The 19,929-nt window shown below is 35.9% G+C and overlaps 1 protein-coding gene across 2 annotated transcripts in view; it reads left to right on the forward strand.

Annotated features, from left to right (window-relative positions):
* SOX6 (SRY-box transcription factor 6) overlaps window positions 1-19,929 on the forward strand; it is a 665,386-nt gene that overhangs the window by 50,812 nt on the left and 594,645 nt on the right. The gene's annotated exons all lie outside the window — the stretch shown is intronic.

The raw sequence follows: 19,929 nt of genomic DNA on the forward strand, positions 1-19,929 counted from the left end.
TCCTGTCTAAGTTGTCCATTCTTGTTAGCATTTCGTCAAATCTTTTTTCAAGGTTCTTAGTTTCTTTGCGTTGGGTTAGAACATGTTCTTTTAGCTCACTGAAGTTTCTTATTACCCACTTTCTGAAGGCTGATTCTGTCATTTCATCACACTCATTCTCCATCCAGTCTTGTTCCCTTGCTGGTGAGGAGTGATGATCCCTTGTAGGAGGAGAGGTGTTCTGGTTTTGGGTGTTTTCATCCTTTTTGCACTGGTTTCTTCCCATCTTTGTGGATTTATCCATCTGTCGGCTTTGTAGTTGTTGACCTTCTGATTGGGTCTCTGAGTGGACGTCCTGTATGTTGTTGATGAAGTTATTTCTGTTTCTTAGTTTTCCTTTTAACTGTCTGGCCTCTCTGCTGTAGGACTGCTGAGGTCCACTCCAGGCTCTGCTTGCCTGGGGATCACTTGCAGCAGTTGCCGAACAGTAAAGGTTGCTACCACTTTCTTCTTCTGCTTTGTCCCAGAAGGATACCTGCCAAATGTCAGTCTGAGCTCTCCTTTGTGAGGTGACTCTTCGGATATACGGGGGTCAGGAAGCTGCTTGAGGAAACAGTCTGTTCTTTATATTAGCTTAGGTGCTAAGCTGTGAGCCCCTTTGTTCATTCAGAGCTGCTGGACCGGTAAATTTAAGTCTGCAGCAGCAGAACTCATAAACCCCCTTTTTTTTCCCCAGGTGTTCTGTCCCAGGGAGTTAGAGCTTTATGAGTTTCCGTTGTGCTGCTGCCTTTTTTTTTTCTTCAGGGCTGCCCTGCCCACAAGGAGGCAGCCTAGTTACTCTCAGCCCGCAGAAGCTTCGCTGAGCTGCTGTGTGCTCCGCCCAGCTCTCTCTGTAATGGCGGGTTGCCTTGGCAACAGCTGGTTGCGTTGACAACGGCAGGCTGCCTCACTAATGGTGGATGCCCCTCCCCCACAGAGCTGGACCATCCCGGGTTCAGCTGTGCTTGCTGTGAAACTCTTAACCCAGAGCGTTCCCAATTGCTGTTTTTTTGTTTTTGTTTTTGTTTTTGTGGGGGTGGGACCAGCCGAGCCTGATCACCTGGCTCCCTGCCTCAGAGCCTTTTGTTTTTTAGTTGAACGGTCGGCTCTCTACCAGGTGACCTGGTCACCTGTTGAATAGGTGCCGGGATCTGTGTGATTTCCCGTGTGGCGACCCACTGCGCTGGCTGAAACCGTGGCTCTTAGCTTCGTGGCACTTTTTTGCCCGGGACTCTCCTGTCCTAGCTCCCTGTTTCAGCTCCCCTTGCTGGCTAAGAGGGGACACAGTCTCCTTTATTCTGCACTGGGAACCACTGCACCGGGGCACAGGCAAAACTGCCGCAGCAGCCAAAACAGCCGCCCTGGCAACCCGTGGGGCTCCTCCGCCTGGGAATCTCCTGGTCTATGGGTAGTAAAAATCCATCTGGAAATGCGGCGTCCACTCACCCTCTGTGCTTTCACTTGCACCTGCAATCCTGAGCTCCTCCTAACTGGCCATTTTGGATCTCTCTCCCAGTTAACACATTTATTTAGCATATACATTGTGCTAGGCACCAAGGATATAAGGATGAAAAGTAAAAGATTACTGCCCTGGATAAACTCACAATTGGGGGATGGGAGAGGGAAGATTGAGAAGGAAGAAAGGTAGAAGTAAGAGATACATTTGGGAGAGTAAGGGTGGACAGTGTAAAAGGCATCAAAATATTTCCATATTCTATAATGTTACAAATATTTTAATGGAGTAATGAATAAAGGGCTGTTGAGCACATAGGAAGAAATATTAATTTTGACTAACTGAAGGATTCTTCGATACATTTTAAATGCATGTTATGTGCATTTTTTATTGCTTACTTCATTGCCCTAAGATCAAGCCGATATGTCCTTGTCCTTATTTTCACATTTTTAAAATTATTGAGGTAAAATTTATATTACATAAAATTATTCATTTTAACATGAACATGTCGGTGCCATTTAGTACATTCACAGTGTTATGCAACCATCACACCTATCTTGTTCTAAAACATTTTTATCCGAAGAGAAAACTCCATACCTACTAAGCAGTTAATCCTCATTCCTCTCTTCTCCCAAATCTACTTTCTGTCTCTATGGATTTGTTATATTCTTGATGTTTTCTATAAATGCAATAATATAATACGTAACCTTTTGTGTCTGGCTCTTTTCACTTAGCATAATGTTTTCTAAATTTATCTACTAATACGTTATAACACATCACTACAGATTGAGTATCCCTTATCTGAATTGCTTAAGTTCAGAAGTGTTTTGAATTTTGGATTTTTTTTGGATTTTGGAATATTTGCATGTACATAATGAGATATCATGGGGATGGGACCCAAGCCTATACAAGTAATTCACTTATGTTTTGTATATACCTTACACACATAGCCTGGAGGTAATTTTTACACGATTTAAAATAATTTTGTGCATGGAACAAAATCTGTACACCATCAGAAAGCAAAAGTGTCACTATTTTAGCTACCCATGTGGACAGTCGGTGGTTGTTTGGCATCACTGTCATTTCTGACTCTGAATTTATATGCTATCATTAAGAAATCATTTTCTTATACTTATTCACATGTAAGTTTTTAACAGCAAAAAATATGCCATACCATTAGTACAGGGAAACAATGTATTTAGGGTAACTAAGCAGCACAGTAGCATCACCACAATGCCTGTATCAGTTGTTAAACAACAATGGCAACCAACAGTGGCAGTCTCCATCGATGCTGTGTTTTGATTGAAAGGTTACCATACACTGTATTTTATTTTTTTTAGGTGAGAAGAAACAGTTGAAGGACTAGGAAGAGGATCCTCTAGGGATGAGCTAGTTGGCTTTTAAAAATATTTCCTTCAGAGTCATCTGCCTCATTAACAATAGTTTTTGTCCTGGAAGTCTCTCTTTGATTTTGTAAACCGAGATGATTTCTTATTCTGTTTTGAATGTGCACTGCTGTTGTACTTCAATAAGCACACCACATATTTTCACTCTGCCATCTATAGGTATTTTTTTTCTGTAGAGTTGACTTGTCAGAAGAGGTCAGGTGTGGAATTGTCTACTTGTAGTGCCAAGTTGGCACTCAAGAAGTTTCAGATTTTGGAGCATTTTGGATTTCAGATTTTTGGATTAGGGATGTTTCACCTACACTTCATTCCTTTTTATTACTGAGTAATATTCCATGACATGTACCACAGTTTGATTATCCATTCATCTATTGATGGACATTTAGGTTGTTTCCACTTTTTGGCTATTGTGAATAGTGCTCCTATGAACATTTGTGTATAAGTTTTTGTTTGAACACCTGTTTTCTGTCCTTTTGTGTATATACCTAGGAGTGGAATTGGGTGATATAGTAGTGTCGTGTTTAACTTTTGGAGAAAGTGCCAGACTGTTTTCCACAGCAGCTGCATCATTTTACCTTTTCACAAGCCATGTATGAAGGTTCCAATTTCTGTATATTTTTGCAAACACTTATTTTCAATTAAAAATCATTATAGCCACCCTAGCAGGTGTGTCAGATACTGTTTTGATGCTTATTTCTTGAAGGTAGAGAGCTGAGGATCTCTGAAAAACCATAGGGCAATAATGGATTTGGCTGACTCCTGATTGGATGAGATACAATAGGCTTAGCTGACTCAACCTATTTCTTTTCCCTTAGCAGGAATTATCCCGAGTTTACCAGAGATCTCTTGGCTGACCAGACTTCCATACTACATGGTATTGTTTATTGCTCAGAATCTCCTGTCACAAGGGCAGGATTCTAACTCCTCCAGGGCGTATGAAATATTTCAAAGGTTGGTAGTATTGTTTTTTGTATCTTCACTGGACTTATTTTGAAGATGAGACTAAAGAGGTTTTGCTCATATTTCAGAAGGTTCATGAAGACTTCTGCTACAGCACTTTAGGTGACCGTTAGTAAACTGAGGAGCTAGTGCCCTAAATCAGAGGTTCTCAAACTTTTTATTCCCAGGATCTCTTTGCATTCTTAAATATTATTTAGAACTCCCAAAGCTTTTGTTTATGTGGTCTAGTTCAATTGATATTTACTGCGTTGGAATTTCTTTCTGTTGGTGAGTTTGTTTACTTTAAAATTATTTTTGTTCTTCAAGAAGAGTGTGTGTTATGGAGTTACTGTGGATACTTGTTTAGTGGGTTCTTTTAAAGCAAAACAATAAGGATTCATGGGGAGTATTGTGAAGCTTTGTGTTTTTGGCGTTGTATTTGTTTCAGTATGATTTTGTTATCAGGATAATACTAACTTCATAAAATGAATTTGGTAGTGTTTCCTTCTCTTCTATTTTCTGGAAGAGATTGTGTGGAATTGGTGTTAAGTTTTAAACACTTGGTAGACATTTGGGCCTGGGGATTTCTTTTTGGGGGTATTTAAACATAAGAATTCAATTTTCTTAAGAGCTATTGGGCTATTCAAACTACACATTTCATTTCATGTTGAGTGAGTTGTAGTAATTCTGTTTTCTGAGCAAGTGGTTCATTTCATCTAAGTTGTCAAAGTGACATGTGTAGAGTTATTACTAATATTCACTTACTATTCTTTTTGTGTCTGCATGGTCTATAATGATATCCCTGGTTTCATTACTGATATTGGTAATTTGTGTTTTCTTTCTTTCTTTGTCAGTCTTGATAGAGGCTTGCCAATATTATTGATTATTTCAAAGAACCAATTTTTTTGCTTTTTCTATTGTTTTTCTGTTTTCAATTTTTATTGGTTTTTGCTCTTTATCATTTTCTTCCTTCTGCTTGCTTTGGGTTAATTTTGCCCTCTTGTTTTTCTGGGTTCTAGAGATGAGAGTTTAAATTATTGATTTAAGATTTTTCTTCTTTTCTCATGCATGCATTTAGTGTTATAAATGTCTTTCTCAGCACTGCTTTAGCCATGCCCCAGAAATTTTGATATATTTTCATTTTCACTTAATTAAGTGGATTTTTAAAAAAGTTTCTGTTGAAATTTTGTTTTGACTCATGGATTATTTAGAAATGTGTTGCTTAGTTTCCAAGGATTTGGAGATTGTTCTATCTTTGTTATTGTTTTCTAGTTTAATCCCATGTGGTCAGAGAACATGCTCTGTATGATTTCAGTTTTTAAAAATGTATTGAGTTTTGTTTTATGGCCTAGTTTGTTGTCTATCTTGGTATATGTTCTAGGGGCACATTAAAAAAGTGTATTCTGTTGTTGAATGGAGTGTTCTATAAATGTTGATTAAATTCTGTTGATCAGGTTGTTGAATTCTTCTGTATTCTTTCTGTCTGTCCAGTTCTATCAATCTTTGACTATTGGAATAGTCATTTTACCAGTTTGCATCAAGTGTAAGAACCTTACCTTACTTTATATCCCATTAATTTCCCTGTTTATAATGTAATTGTGTTACCTGTTTTCTCTTCATGCATTTAGAACCACATTAGGCAGCGTGCATGAAGCATCAAACATAATTTAGAAAATTCAGGAGGAGAAGAAAAGCCTCTTGTATTTATTCACTCTACCATATTTTGCCTCTCTTTCTTCCTGATGTTTCAACATTTCTTCTTTTATTGTGTCCTTTCTGTTTAGAGAACTTCCTTTAGTCATTGTTTTAGGGTGAGTCTGCTGGTGATAAACTCTCATAGTTTTCCTTCATTTGAGAATGTTTTGATTTCTCCTACATTCCTAAAGGATATTTTCATTGGATATAGGATTTTGGGTTGACTAGTCATTTCTTTCAGCACTTGGAAAATATTGTGCCACTTCTTTCTGGCTTCTATGGTTTCTGATAAGAAATCTGTTGTCATTTGAATTATTTTCTCCCTGTAGGTAAGGTATCATTTTTCTCTGGCTGCTTTTACAATTTTTTCTTTGTTTTTGGTTTTCAGAAGTTTAATATGATATATCTTTGCATGAATTTCCTTGAATTTATCCTGCTTGGGATTTGCTCAACTGTAGATTTATGTATGTGTGTGACTATAATTAGGATGTTTTCAACTTTTATTCCTTTGAGTACATTTTCGGTGTCACTCTCTTTCTTCTGTCCTCCAGGACTCTGAAGACATGAGTATTAGATATCTTGCTATAGTCTCAAAGATTCCTGACATTTGGTTCATTTTTTTGAAGTCTGTTTTCTCTCTGTTATTTAGATTGGATATATTATATTGTTCTATCTTCTGGTTCACTGATTTAGTGCTTTGCATTCTACATTTGAGCCCTTCTATTGAGCTTCTAGGTTGGTTTATTCATTTGTTTTAAATAGAGACAGGGTCTCACTCTTTCATCCAGGCTAGAATGCATTGGTATGATCATAGCATACTGCCTCTTTAAACTCCCAGGCTTAAGTTATCCTCTTGTCTTAGCCTCTTGAGTAGCTAGAACTACAGGCATGCACCAGCCAAATCCAGCTAATTAAAAAAATTTACTATTGACACTGTTTACAATAGCAAAGACCAGGAACCAACCCAAATGCCCATCGATGATAGACTGGACAGGGAAAATGTGGCACATATACACCATGGAATACTATGCAGCCATCAAAAACGATGAGTTCATGCCCTTTGTAGGGACATGGATGAACCTGGAAACCATCATTCTCAGCAAACTGACACAAGAACAGAAAATCAAACACCGCATGTTCTCACTCATAGGTGGGTGTTGAACAATGAGAACACATGGACACAGGGAGGGGAGCATCACACACTGGGGTCTGGAGGGGGGAAATAGGGGAGGGACAGTGGGGGGGTGGGAAGTTGGGGAGAGTTAGCATGAGGAGAAATGCCAGATATAGGTGATGGGGAGGAAGGCAGCACATCACACTGCCATGTGTGTACCTATGCAACAAACTTGCATGTTCTTCACATGTACCTGAAAACCTAAAATGCAATAAAAAAATTTACTATTGAACTTTTTATTTTAGTTATTGTAGTTTTCAGTTTTAAATTTTTTCATTTGGTTCTTCTTTGTATTTTCTATTTCTTTGCTGAGGCTTTCTATGTTCTTTATTTGTTTCAAGTGTGTTCATAATTGTTCATTTAAGTATTTTTGTCATGGTTGCTTTAACATGTTTGTCAGATAATTCTAACATCTTGGTGTTGGCATCCATTGATTGTCCTTTTCATTTAATTTGAGATCTTTCTGGTTCTTGGTGTGACAGTGATTTTTGCTTGAAATCCATATATTTTTGTTTTTTATTATGACACTCTGGTTCTTATGTAAACCTTCTGTTTTAGCTAGCTTTCGTTGACACTGCTTCAGTAGGGAAAAGGAGGCTGCTACCTTGTTACTGCTAGGTGGATGTGGAAGTTTAGATGGCCCCCTGGGTGGTGGGACTTCTTGTACTGCTTGATGGGGAGTTCTAGCTCCCCTTATGGTCTTCACTGACATCTTAGCGGAGGTGGCCTTATTACTGTTGGCCAATGATGAAAGTTTTGACTCTCCACTAGGCATTACTTGATAACACTCTGGGGGAAAGTGGGAGGGTAACTGGGGCCAGGGGCAGGTGCAGGTATAAGGATATTACTGGCTGCAAGGGGTAAAAGTCCCAGATTACTACATGGTTTTCTTTGACATTTCCCTAGGGGTTGGTATTGGGTACCTCATTAAAGCAATGAGAGAGTGGAATTCTAGGTTCACCACTAGGTTTGAATGGGTCAGAGTGGAGCTACAGTATTTTTTCTGCAGTGTTTTGCTGGAGTTAGAGCAGATAGTGTCTAAAAGTTTCCTGTCTTGCTAAAAGCTGCTCTTTCCTGGTCCATGGGATAGAGAGAGCAAACTTTTTTGGGGGACGTTTTTGTCTGTATTGGAGTTTTTAGGTTGCTGGATTGTTTAGCTCCAAGTATCATATACACAAGGCAAAAAGAAAACCTAGGAAATTCACCAGTGTCATTCCTTGATTCTGAGTTTCATAGCCAGCCTGTCTTCTTTCCACCTTTTAGAGCCCTCTTATGTTTGTCTTATATACAATGTCCAGGGTTTTTAGTTGTATTTTGGAGAAGGAATAGGGAAAATTACTTCTGCTCTGTCTTTCCAGAGTTGGAAGTCTTCATATTAGAAATTTTAAAACACAAGAACATGTTAGACTTCAGAGGAATCACATTATCATATAACTTCTGGAAAACTCCACTGTATACTTTTGAGAATGAGAGTGAAAAAGGCAAATTAGGGGCTGGGTACCATGTTTCACACCTGTAATCCTTACACTTAGAGAGGCCAAGGCAGGAGGATAGTTTGAAATTGGGATTTAGAGACCTGCCTGGGCAACATAGCAAGATTCTGTCTCTCAAAAAAAAAAAAAAAAATAGCCAGATGTGGTGATGTGTATCTGTAGTTCTAGTTCCTTCGGTGGCTGACATGGGAGGATCTTTTGAGCCTGGGAGTTTGAGATTACACTGAGTTATGATCATGCCACTGCACTCCAAGCTGGGTGACAGAGTGAGACCCTGTCTCTTAAAAAAAGTAAATAACATCATTATCCTTATTATGAAAAAATTAGACCCCTGAAAGGGTCTTGGTAATCCCTGGAGGCTCCATGACCATACATTGAAAACTACTGCCCTAAATTATAATCTGGCCAGGGACTTGAAAATATTAATGTTGACAATTTCAATTTTAGAGCAATTTTTGTTAAATATCTATTATTCTAGTCAGGCATTGATCTAAGTCAGGGGATATAAACATGTATGAGATAGAGGAAGTCCCTGCCCTCATGAGCCTTGAGTTTTTTGGGTCAATTCATTTGGCAACTGAATGAAGTCAGTCTTCTGTTTGCCTAAACTAAATTCTTGCAATCATGTCTTAGGAAGTGTCTGGGTTTGTGTATGTTACTGTTTATTTACAATAGGTAAAACAGTATAGCTCTGGTCATTCACAGGAGAAGTTCAGGCTACTGAGCCCACTGCAGTGCTCAGAGGCAGTGGTTGATGGAGGGTAGATAGCAATACTTAGTTGTAGTACAGACAGCATGATTTTGTACATCATTTATCCTCTCTTCCTCCTTGTCTTATTCCCTTTCTTATTGCTCTCACTTATTTCTGCCTTTCTTTATTCCTTCTTTGTTTTAAAAAATATTTCGGTAGTTTTTGGAGGAACAGGTGGTTTTGGTTACATGGATAAGTTCTTTAGTAGTGATTTCTGAGACTTTGGTGCACCCTTCATCCGAGCAGTGTACACTGTATCCAATGTGTGGTCTTCTATTTTTCACCCCACTCCCATATTTTCCCCAAGGCCCCAAAGACCATTATATAATTCTTATGCCTTTGCATCCTTATAGCTTACCTCACACTTAAAAGTGAGAACGTATGATATTTGGTTTTCCTTTCCTGAGTTACTTCAATTATATAAATACCATGGAATACTACTCAGCCATAAAAAGGAATGAAATAATGGCATTTCTTCCTTCTTTCTTACTTTCCTTCCTTCCAGTTTGAGTTGTAAGTAGATCGTTTCCTCAGATTGCATTTCCAATTCTTAGTCCACTTTCGTCATGGCAAAGTTATAGTCTTACACTTCATTATTCATTTTATTTAGGTATACATTTACATATATATATTTGCATATTTGTATGTAAAACAAGGCACCTGCTACATTTTAGGCACAATGCTAGCTGCTAGCAATAACACCAGCAATTATATGTGAAGCCCTTTAGTCTTAGAGTAAGAGTTAGAATATTTTAGTGTCATGGCTTATAGAGATCACTAAAGCATGTACTGTAGAGCTTGCAGGTCCCTAACCATTGTAGCTTCCAGTTTTAACTGGGGTTAACAGTTTGTTTGTATGAATCCACCATAACACTTATGAATGGATTCGCTTTGAAAACATCTCCATCCTTTCTTTCATTCCTAGCACGTAACTCATAAAAATTGGACTTGACTTGCATTTTCTTGAACCATTGCTCTTAAGGGTAGTCTGACATTAAGGCATCAAAATGTGCTAACTATGGTTGTAGTCTGGCACTCTTTTTTTTCTTGACTTTCCTCGAAATGTCAAAATAAAATAACCCAAAATTTCAAGCATTTGGTTTAATTAAAATGGGCTTTACAGATATGCATTTCAATAGTGCATTAATATGCTAGGGAAATCAGGGGTTCAAAAATGAATATTGCCAGCATTCCTTAGGCTCTAAGGAATAGCAACAAATAAATATTGTGCAAATTACAGCTTTGGAAAGACTAGTACAATACAATTAATGAGGCATGAAAGCCAGTAGTAAGAAAATGAGAGGAAGGGGGTAAAGGCAAGGTCATTTATTTATTTTAAAGGTAGAAAGCTGCATTTTTATGTTGTGTTTTGCTAGTTTAAGACACCTGTGTCTTACTTGCTACAATCACAAATTGAAAGGGTGAATAATGGAAATCATTGTACAGATGTAAATGGTGTATTGACTGCTTTTTTCAGTCTATAACACATCTTTCTTTTTGACACCAAAAAGCAATGAATGAGGCATTTTATTAAAACCTAGGCTTGTGTTTCTAATCAGAGGTCACTGATTGGTTCTCACTTTTCAGTTTTCAGATTTGTCTATGTTTGATCAGGGGGCAGCAACGAAATTTTTATGACAAAGACTTTGTACTAGCCTGTATCTGTCTGTTGAAACTTGAAAGTCTTTGGAACTGTGATGGTGACAGCATGTGAACACTGCAAGAAAGTGTGAGCTGTGTAATGTCTTAAAGAAACTTTCAAGTATCATCTTCCTTTTATGTTGTTTGAAAGAGTTTCAGATACTATTATGATACTAGTGAAAAGGTATTTTATTGATTAAAGGAGATTTTTTTTCCCTAGCAAATATGAATTAAGTCAGTCTTCCTATTACTTTTTCTGTTCACTCCCTGCTTTATACAGCAAGTTCATTAACATGTAGATATGCAGTGATTGAAGTCAGACTGCTTTTTACAGTGGAGTTGTCTTGATATAATGAGCTCCTCTTTAATGTTCAAAAAATTGTTGTTACTTTCTAAAAGGGGTTGTTTGTGAATTTCATTAAATTTAATCTTCTCTTCAAACAATTTCTGCATTGTTCAGTTTACTACAATTAAAATGCTTTCTGATGCTAAAAAATCACTTTTTACAGATGTATCGCAAATGTAAGCACTGTGAGAGGGGCTTTGTTTTTTACTTTGAAAGAAAAAGATGCTGTTTAGCTGAGAATTCTTATTTCTTAAATTGCCCCTCCATATGGAAAATCAGAGGAGGGTATACTTACTGTACTGCTGAACAGGCTAGTTTGCTCATAAGGGTTAGGTTTCATAACTAGTTCATTCAATCCTTGGACTAGAGCATTGGTCTAATCATAGTTGAAAAACAAGGGTCTTAACCTTGCCTTCTCAGCTTACTAGAATACAACTTCTTTATATTTAGAATGTTGGAAGTATTGAGAAAGAAGTTAAGTTTCTGCTTTGGGTAAAAGTTCTCAAAGGGATGTATGCACCTGAGTAAATTCTTGGTTACAGAGCAGTGATTGTAGTTCATAGTGAATAGCTTTGTTATTTGTAAATAATCTTTTCTACTTAGGCCTGGTCAGCAGGACTTGAATAGTATGAGAGTAATTCTTGTCATCTCTTGAAGACTGGGCACAGAAAGAGGTAGAATGTCTTTCTGGAGAATATTTAGCAGATTGAAGGCTTAAAGATTTCCAGGTAGTATCAAGGAAGTTTTCCAGGTGAATCCCAGAACAGTTGGTTTATGAAGGCAGGGAGTTGGAGAGTTGAAAATAAATTACTTGAATATCTTAAAGATTTTGCCAGCAATCAGAGTTTTTAGAGCTATCTCACTCCTACTGTGACCACTATTCAGGAAAATGTTCTTCCAGAATATCTTCCTGCTTTAGTTTCAAAGGCCATTTACGTGATGTCAAAACATCTAGTTAAGTCAGAGATACATGCAGAAGTTCTTGATAGTTGGAAAAATTGTAGAGAACAAATAATTTAGATGTTTGGCTAATTTTTGAAATTGGGTTTTGACTTCTTAAGAACAGAGCCAGCATCTGAAGCTTAACAGGGTTCTTTAGTAGACTGAGCTAATCATATGACTAAGTGGCCTTTATAAGTCATTATGTTGTAGCTTGATAATGAAAGGGCTTATCGAATGGCTTTATCACCCCAATAAGGTGACAATTTGATCTGAAAAAGGAACAGTTCTTGGGCTACCTAACACATAAAATACTTCCATAGACTTGTAGGAGCTAATAATGATTATAAGAATGTTATTGATATTATCATTTACATAATAATAAAGAATAACAATGTTGTTAATATTATATAATATATAAAGGTAACAGTTTCAGGTGAGAAATATGGATATTAGAAATAGATACCTAGGAATATTCTATATAAGCAAAGAAGTAATTACAGAATGGTAAACAAAAGAGTCATGGAATTTTATGTTTAGATTAACTCTCATTGGAGATTGCCAGCATTATGTTAATTAAATCAGAAGAAGCTTCACAAAAGAAAGGTAAGTTGACAAGCTGGGGCTAGCGAGGGAGGACATTTCAGAGGGTGGTGTATAGTTAAGAAAAAAGCTGAATGTGGGAATGACTTTAGTGGATACATTTAATGTGGAGTACATTTTCCAGAGGAGAGTTTAGGGTGTGAGATAGGGAGAAGAAAGAGCTAGGGATAAGCTGGAGAAGAATAAGCATTTCAGAAATTTGTGAAATGCAATACAGATGCCATATGGAAAAGTTTATAACCTTACTTTGTCCATCTTTACATTTCATGTGAACACATATATATAATTGTTAATTATACTCAGGAGACTTTTGACATGTTTGATGACATTTTCCAGTATTTGAGTGAAGTTGGAGTGGAAAGATGAAATTTTATGAGAAACTATAGTGTTTAGTATTCAGTAGTTGTGATCAAAATATTTAATAAGACTAAAGGGAAACACCACATTTTGAAAATGCCATCAGAGGTCATGGGCTTCTGAAGTTTGGAAGACATTTACCTGTCATTGAAAAAGGAAAACTATGTGTGGCAATCAAGTTGTGGTATGTAAGAATAAAGAAAAGGTAGAGTATAGTTAAAGTCAGGTTTCTGAAGCTATTTAACTTGATCTCAGAGGTATTATCAACTAAGACCTATGAATTGGCCTATGAATCGTTATGTTATTGGTCTACAGAATAAAATTCATGCCTTCAGTATTTTATGAATTAACGTTCCATGCTTTTTATTATATGCAAAAAGCAATAAAACAAAGTACAAGAACAATGATCTTTAAATATTAGCAGCAATTTGAATGAAAGTAAATTTATGATCATAAAATGTTATTTGCTGAAAGCAAAGCCATACTACATGGCTTGATGCTGGGTATTCATCAATCTGAAATGTTAAATATTTTAATGAACATAGAAAATGTTACAGGTATTTGTCTTAGATTAAAAACTAATGTTTTAATGCTCTCTTCTGCATGTGATTCTGTGGTTATATTTGAACTATTTCTATAAAAAGGATGCTACAGTTATCTTTTGATTATATTTGAACATTTGGGCCAAGGGATGAAGTTGGAGCACTTTTATTTTAGTAGGAGGAAGTATGGAAAATGCAATGTTTTCTGAGATAAAAATGAGTTAGATTAGCATTGCAGGTAGTTTTAAGAACATATCATCATTTATTATAGCATTAAGCCATATTTTCATTTATTTTATTCAGATTTTACTGAGAGTGTTGTTTGTTTGGGAATGTGGAATATCAGTGTCTTTGATTTGTTTTATTTCTCATTTGTAGGCTGTGGCTGTAATGAATTTCTAATAATTATGACTGAGTTATATCCCCAGCCATTCTGGCAACTTGAACATGTTACTAGATAGTCTGTATCTAGTGATGATTATTTATTTATTTAAGGATTTTTGTTAGATGCTTGAGATATGAGTTACTCTAGAATATGATTAAGAGCTATGGCATTCTTTTGAGTAAGTCTTCATTTTAAATTAAGCATAAAGTTTTAATTATTTTTCTTTTACATAAAAATAAAAATATAAGAAATCCAGAAGTGGTATGTCAGTTTTTCCAAACAAGATGTCAAAATCAGAATCTTGAGGAGAAATATTTATATGAAAAGAATTATTTGGATGCAGACTAAACAAAGCATATTATTGGATTATTGGTAAATACGAATTTTCTCATATTTACCTAACTAGTCAAGGGCACATGGTGGAAGGCACTTCCGCTTATTAATATATTCATTATATCTCTACTTCTTTTGCAGTGATTTAACTTTGGTGGATGGAATTCTCTGATAAAAATGTTTATATGTCTAAGACTTTATATGTATTCTTTCTATCTAACTATATTTCTTTCTATCTAACTATATATAACAATAGTGTAGTAGGAAAATTATAGTTAAAAATAATTTATTGTATGTTTCAAAATAGCAAGAAGAGAAGATTTGTAATCTTCACAACACAAAGAAAAGATAAATGTTTGAGGTACCTGATGTGATCATTACACATTATATACAGGTATCAAAATATCACATGTACCCCCAAAATATATGCAATTGTTATATATCAATAAAGTTTAAAAAAGACATTATATGTAATAATAATGATAATATATTTTCTTTAAGAAGCGCTTAAATACTAATCACACCTGAGCAAAAATAGTTTAAAAAAAGAAATAATTGTAGTTATGTTGTTAGATGATCAGCTAATTAGTAGTAATTTAGATTCACTAATTATACACTACTGAATGATTTAATAAGTTTTCATCACATTGTCAAGTTTTTAATGTATGAGTTAAAAATTCTTTCTTATTTCAGACTGTTGGATTTTTTAATGTTATTGAGGCCACAGATTCTGTTTGCTTGTTTATCTATTTATTTTTGGCTGTCAATTTTGCAAATTGTCCTGCTGGCTAGTATGTGATTGAAATTGAGATGTTTTTAATTTTTTAGATATTTCTATGTGAAACATTTAGCGAAGTAGTCCTGTACATCTTTTAAGCAGTCAATGACCTTATCTTTTGCCAAAATCAAATGACATTCAATACTGATACTATGGAGAGAGGAATCAAAATAGATACGTAATTATAATTACTTTTCCCCTGTCATTATATCACTACATGCAAAACAACTGATTTGAAAGAGATCACACAAGTGCTGACTTCTGGCTGGTCTTAAAGTTTTTTTTTATTTTCTCCTCTCTCTTTCCCCTTTCCTGTTTTTATCACACGTAGGATTTATTGGAACAGTTCAGACTGACCTCTTTCTTGAAATATTAATTTTAATTCTAATAGTTTTTAAGAAATAGCAGAAGGACAAAGGGAAGTTAATATGTTTATGATTGCTTCATCTTTTCAGAAATCCTTCACATTTGTTTACAGTTTGTTAAGACAGTAAGGAACGTTTTGGGTAACTTTTGGGAGATCATTATAAAGACTTGGATGAAACACTATATAATTAGCTGCCACAGTTGCTGCTTTTGGAATAAAATCAAATGTGAGCACATGAAGGCAGGGACTATGTCTTTTTAACTGTTCTGACCTCATATGCAGTATTGTTCCTGGCATATAGTGGTAATATAGCAGTTATTGTAAGAGTAAAGGAAGATAGGATGGGAGAGAAGAAAAAAAGGAGAAAAAACCCAAGTAGATTGGACAAAGTGATAAATTCCAGGTCATTCTGTTGTGATTGTTTTGGCTGATGCATTGCTCTCCCAGACTAATAAACAGAAATATGATCTTTCTACTGAGCCTGAACATGGTATAACTTTGAGAAACCTGTTATTTAAGCACTTTTGTTATTAGTTCACAGTGACTCAATTCTTTTTCTTCCTGCTCATTTTTGTTGAGTAGTATTGGGAATAACAAGACTCAAGTTGTGTATAATATTTCAAGGAAAGCTTTGATGATGACTATTACCATATTTATTGTCTTTTCTTTTGGAACTACAGCTCCCTAAGACCAATTCTCCTTTTGAATCAACTGGGTACTACCTCGTAGTAGGGCCTACATGTCCTAAACTATGTTGGCCATCCTAAGACACTTCAAATATTCTGTAACATATATGTGCTATTTAAGAGTCAAGGCCATTCACTGGTTAGTCCATTAGCAGAAAGTGGTCTATTTTTCATCTTTTAGATAAGGCTGTTGATGAAATGGTGTTGAAATTTAGGACTGGCATAGGACCTGAATAATAGAGTTCATAATTCAGCAATGAAACTCATCTATCCGATCTTTATGCTTTTCTTGTCATTTTATTTATTGTTAATTTTATCCTGGTTCTGTTTGGAGTTAGGGACACTAATCTATGTTAGATGGTCCTAGGATCAATGCTTCTTTAAAAGTATAGTATCCACAGGGAGAGAAGGATGCTATATTTGTAGCCATTTATATACACCAGGTCCAGACAGAATTAAGTTAAAAAAAACTGGCCAAAATCAGCAGATGGTGACAAAAGTGATCCCTGGCTGCCCTCATTGTTCATTAGTATAGGACACTTCCACCAGCCCCATGACAGTTTATAAGTGCTATGGCAACAACCTTGAAGTCACCACTCTTTTCCATGGCAATGACCTGGAAGTTACTGCCCCTTTCCTAGAAAGTTCTAATTAACCTGTCCATCAATTCACGTTAGCCTGCCCCTTAATTTTCATATAATTGAAAGTGGATATACATGAGTATAAATAAAGTTCCCAACAACCCATACTTTGCTGACTTTAGGTGCACAGCCTATGAGTTGGCCTGCTCCACAAGGAGCAGTACCATTCAATAAAAGAGTTGGCCTGCTCCACAAGGAGCAGTACCATTCAATAAAAGGCTACTATCTAACACCATTGATGTGCCTTTTAATTTTTTCCTAGGCAAAGCCAAGAACCTCCTAGGCTAAACCCCAATTTTTTTGCTCACTTGTCTTGTGTTACTAGGAGGAGAGTTCTAAAAAAAAATTTTCTTAGATCATAAATTCTTGGGTTTAAAGTCCATGTTTCAATCCTTTAGTTGACATTGATGATCAATAATTCTTTTTATTATACAATGCAATAATTATCATTGTATAAAAGTGATTTCCATGTTCCCCTAATGTTGTTTACCAAATAATTTCATATCTATGAGAGATTCTTCCTCACTTCAAGATAGGTATTATACGATGCCATTTCAATTTTCCTGGTTCTCCAACTGTGTCAGACTTCTGTAATTTTACCAAATCAACCTTACATAGGCGTGCCAGCCTAGCGAAAGGCTGTAATTGTTTATGGCACAGAAAATCTCATTCTAACCTTTTAGATCTTCTTTGATAACTTTTAGAAATGTTATATAAATTTTTTAGTAAAAAAGAAAAATAAAAAAATTTCAAACCTCTATAATGCTTAGAGACCTGAACCTCACTTCTGTAACTCCCAGGATTGGACAATTTAAAGTACATATTTCTTTATTAAGTGCCATGGGTAGCAATATCTTGTTACTAGTGTTTAGAAAAATTGCTTTTATTTGTGGAAGGTTCTAATTGTTGCTAGATGCAATAAATGTTTGGCTCACCTTATTCATTTTCCCAGACTAATAGACCCTTAAAGTATAAATAAATTCCAAAAAAAAAAAAAATCTTCTACATTAACCCATGGAGTGAAATATATTGTGATTGCATGTGTTATTTGGGAGGGGGGAAAATGAAAGTGACCTTTGTTAATTACATACATCTTACTTTCAGTCTGGAGAGTTTGCTTCCCACATTTAAGTTTTTATAGTGGACTTTATTTGTAAAATGTCAGCTATGCAGCATGTATTTTCCTGTTTTGACTGTAGCTCAGTGGATTTTTTATGATTCAGAGAGTTTTTTTAAAGCAACACTTAACCTCTGTGTTTTACTTTATGATTTGTCATAAAGTACTAATTTTTTGGGAGCCATATATGTTAATGTTTAGAATATTGGAAAAAATTTTAGGCATTACTGTAGTGATTCTCTGTATACAATATACAATATTCAGGTTTCAATAAAATATACAAAATTGGGAAAATAGAAAATGTGTCTGATAGATGTGTAAAAAAGATGTACACTATAAATTTTGTTAAAAATGATCAAGAATACCCTTTGACTTGTTAATCTAAGACATGTGTAATATATTTTATTTGATTAATTTTGTTTTTGAATAAATTTTTCAGGCTGGGTATGGTGGCTCACGCCTGTAATCCCAGCACTTTGGGAGTCCAAGGTGGGCAGATCACCTGAGGTCAGGAGTTCAAGGCCAGCCTGGCCAACATGGTGAAATTCGTCTCTACTAAAAAAACACAAAAATTAGGCCAAGTGCAGTGGCTCATGCCTGTAATCCTAGCACTTTGGGAGCCCAAGGTGGGTGGATCACAAGGTGAAGAGATCAAGACCATCCTAGCCAACATGGTGAAACACCGTCTCTACCAAAAATAAAAAAATTAGCTGAGCATGGTGGCACGTGCCTGTAGTCCCAGCTACTCTGGAGGCTGAGGCAGGAGAATTGCTTGATCCCAGGAGGTGGAGGTGGCAGTGATCCGAGATTGTGCCACTGCACCCTCCAATTCTTCCTAACCACTGGTTGACTTTCTTCCTAACCTCTGTTCGACATTCTCATGATCAACTCTTTCAGCTCTCACATATGAGTCTTTCTGTGCCTGGCCTATTTCACTTAACATAATGACCTCCAGTTCTATCCATGTTGCAACAAATGACATGATTTCATTCTTTTTTAAATGGCTGAATAGTATTCCATTGTGTGTGTGTGTGTGTGTCCCATACATATATATATACATATATATACACATATATATATATATGTTTGTGTATATATTTCTTTATCTTTTCATCCATTGATGGACACTTAGGTTGGTTCCATAGCTTTACTATTGTGAATAGTGCTGCAGTAAACATGGGGATGCAGATATCCCTTTGACATGCTGATTTCCTTTCCTTTGCATTTTTCAAGACATGGAGTACATTTTAACAGCTGTTTTAACATCATACTTGCTAATTTAATCATTTCTGGGTCTGTTTTTATGATTAATTTTTCTCCTTGCCATGGATCGTATTTTTCTGCTTCTTTGCAAGCCTGTACTTTAAAAAAAAAGTTTTAAAAAATTATTGTGGTAATATTCACATAACATAAACTCACTACTTCAGCAAATTTAAATGCACAATTCAGTGATATTTAGAACATTTATAATGTTGTACAACCACTACCACTATCTGGTTCCAGATCATTTCATCACTCCAAAAATAAAACCACTTTTTGCCTTGGTGTGGTGGCTCACATTTGTAATCCCAGCACTTTGCGAAGCCAAGGTAGAAGGGTTGCTTGAATCCGGAAGTTTGAGACTAGCCTAGTCAACAAGTGAGATGCCTTCTCTATAAAAATATTAAAAAATTAGCCAGACATTGTAGCTCATGCCTATGATCTCAGATACTTTGGAGGATGAGATGGGAGGATTGTTGAGCCCAGGAGATTAAGGCTTCAGTGAGCTGTGATAATGCCACTGCACTCTAGCCTGGGTGACAGAGCAAGACCCTGTCTCCAGAAAACAAAATAAAACAAGACAAAACCCAAAACTACTTTTTAAGCAGCCAGTCTCCATTTCTCCTACCCTCAATCCCAGGGCAATAATAATTTATCTGTCTCTATGGAATTATCTATTCTAGATATTTCATATAAATGGAATCATGTGATATGTGGCCTTTGTTTTTAGCTTCCTTTGCTTAATATGTTTTCTAGGTTTATCCATTTTTTAGCATTATTCAGTACTTTATTTCTAATGTATAATATAGTACATTATAATATTTCATTGTGTAGCTATACCTCAATTTGAATAATGTTTCATTGTGTAGCTATACCTCAATTTGCTTATCTATTCAGCTGTCAACAGGCATTCTTCTACCCTTCAGTTATTGTGAATAGTGCTGCTATGAATATTTGTGTATATGTTTATGTTTGAGCAACTGTTTTCTTAAGGAAGATACTTAG

Source organism: Aotus nancymaae, unplaced genomic scaffold, assembly GCF_030222135.1.
Source record: "Aotus nancymaae isolate 86718 unplaced genomic scaffold, 86718_ANA_hifiasm-v0.15.2.pri h1tg000059l, whole genome shotgun sequence".
NCBI lineage: Eukaryota > Metazoa > Chordata > Mammalia > Primates > Aotidae > Aotus > Aotus nancymaae.